Below are 2,402 nucleotides of genomic sequence, written 5' to 3'. Positions count from 1 at the left end.
CCCTGCTGGGTGTGCGTCCTTCCTGGACTGGCTTACCGCCAAGTGCTGTCCTCTCATTTCTGCGGCTCTAAGCGTGTGGGAGTGTCTCTGTTGATACTGCTGAGTTCCACATATTTAGGAAGATCTCAGTGTTTCTGAGACAGGGTCTCACTATGTAGTTGAGACTGACCTGGAACTCACTGTGTAGCTCAGACTGGTCACTGATCCTCCTGCCTCAGCCTCCCAAGTGCTGGGAGTACAGGCATGCTCCACCACATCCGGCTGAGAAGATCTCAGTTTTGACGAAAAGTACTGTATATGAATATTTCACATGCTTTGGGGTGTTCGACGCATGCATTTGTAAGAGTTTTCTTTTTTTAAACAGAACTTGTGTGTATCAGGAAAAATATGTAACTAGTATATTAAACTCAAGCTATGTTACCAAATATTATTTTACCAATATTTTATCAATATGTTATGAGGTATATCAGGCTGAAGGCATCATTTAGGTTTTTAGAATGTGAACTACTTTAAGGAATCATAGTAAGTAGTAATGGAGGTACTATTCTCATACAACCAAAATGATGAAATATTAATGTTTGGGAGCATTGTTTTGCATGGTAAAAATGAGTATTTTATTAAGATAACATGGTCTTTAATACTACTTTGTGGTGGGTTGTCAAATAACGTGTGTGTGTGTGTGTGTGTGTGTGTGTATGTGTGTGTGTGTGATTGACAATTATTTTCTGGGGAAGATCCAGATTTCTCCACTTTTTTCCTGAATGTTGCATGTGTAATTTCCCTTTTACCCCTAAAGGTTGTGTTACAAGAAATTTTATGAAATGCCCATGATTCATCGCAGATCTTATGAAAAGAATTTCAATGAAAATGTTTCCTTTTCTTCCCATTTTTTTTTTTTTAATGGAAGAAGCTTTGCTTTGTAATCAAGAGAATATATTCTTTGGAAGTGGAATTTCTTGACATTTCAGAGCTGGTGACAAGGTCATAATTTCCATGGTAATGAGACGCCTTTTAATAATGCATAGCCCCGAATGTAGAAAGCAGGTACAGCTTCCCACAAGCTGTGCTCGAAGCAAATATTTTCTATCAAGTCTGGGGGACCCGAGCGGGTCACAGTTTATCTTAGCAGTTGCATGGCCTGTAGTCTGTGGGTGCCGTAATCCAGACCTCTTCTTCCTACTGTGCCTGAACAGACCGGGATGCCTCCTTGAGCCAAGGATTCTGGATCTTCCTGCCTTTATTTCAGGGAATGGTCAACTGTGAATAAAAGCTCTCCACGCATGCTCATGAGTTTTTAATGGTCGCAGCTGTGAGTGAGGAGGGACTGGTAGGGTTGGGTTTCCATTCTGGAAGACTCTTGGAGCTTTCCCAGTTTCTGAATGATGCCCCATGCAAAGCCATTGCCATAGCTATGCAGGAGAATGATTTCATCTGGTTAAACATATGAATATATGACCAGCTTTCTAACAGTTTATGAAAACTGCTTAGGAAGCAATGAATACATGTAGCAAACACTATGCAATTGGTAGCACACTCAAGAAGGAAATGAAAGCAGGCCCTCATTCTCCTGTGACTGCGAGGGGTGTCTGTGGGCTCAGGGATCGTGTCTGCAGGAACCCGAGGATCATTGTCCCCTGCATTTACACCTCGCTGTTTAGCCTGAGCATTGTGCATTCTGTTGTTAACTATTGCGCTATATTGTTAAATACTGGAATTCCAATATTTTGCGGATAGAAGAATACAGCTCTCACATGGACTTCTAAAAGCCATTTAAATCTACAGTTGAGCTTACATGGAGAAAGTCACTGAGATATTGTTCATCTGTCTAACCACCTGAATAAGGTCTAAACTGCTCCTTTTTTTCCCCAGCTTCGTGTACCTTCATGTTTGCTGACTTCAGATCATGAATCGTGAGACCGCGGTGATTTTGCCAGATACCTGCCTGTGTGCCGGAGTCCCTGTTCCCAGTAAGTCCCTGGGGCTGCTCGGCTGAGCTCCTACAGGAGGGGAAAGAAACTGCGTTATCAGCGCAGGTCTCTCCGTGCTCTTACGGATTTGTTACACAGGTGTAGTCCATCTGCCCAGACAGTTTAGTCTTGTCTTTTGTTATCGAGAACGCCCCTAGCATACAGGTGTTAAGTAGATCGCTCTTTCAATCGTCACTGTTTATTTCTTATTTCCCCGGACTCTACAGAGGCGCCTCCATTCACGAACTTGGCTCCTTCCACGGTTCTGGTCGCAAACTGGATTGGACGAGAACCAAATCAAACTCGGTGGTTAGAGTCAGCGTGGACCTTATAGGGAGATTTGATTTGGTTCTCGTCCAATTCGGCTTGTGACCAGAACCGTGGAAGGAGCCAAGTTAGGTGCAACTGGGCCAAACACCTCTGTTTTCTTGTGAC

The 2,402-nt window shown here is 43.2% G+C and overlaps 1 long non-coding RNA gene across 1 annotated transcript in view; it reads left to right on the top strand.

Annotated features, from left to right (window-relative positions):
* The first annotated feature begins 271 nt into the window (after nucleotides 1-271).
* Nucleotides 272-2,402, top strand: part of LOC104848597 — a 20,360-nt gene continuing 18,229 nt past the window's right edge. Inside the window, exons 1-2 of the long non-coding RNA XR_776476.2 lie at nucleotides 272-339; nucleotides 1,870-1,967. This is a non-coding gene — a long non-coding RNA (uncharacterized LOC104848597). The remainder of the gene's footprint in view (nucleotides 340-1,869; nucleotides 1,968-2,402) is intronic.

This window comes from Fukomys damarensis, unplaced genomic scaffold (genome assembly GCF_012274545.1).
Source record: "Fukomys damarensis isolate Sample0158 unplaced genomic scaffold, DMR_v1.0_HiC HiC_scaffold_6, whole genome shotgun sequence".
Classification (NCBI taxonomy): Eukaryota; Metazoa; Chordata; class Mammalia; order Rodentia; family Bathyergidae; genus Fukomys; species Fukomys damarensis.
The sequence above is the reverse complement of the archived record's forward strand: the minus strand, read 5'-3'. Positions and strand labels throughout refer to the sequence as shown.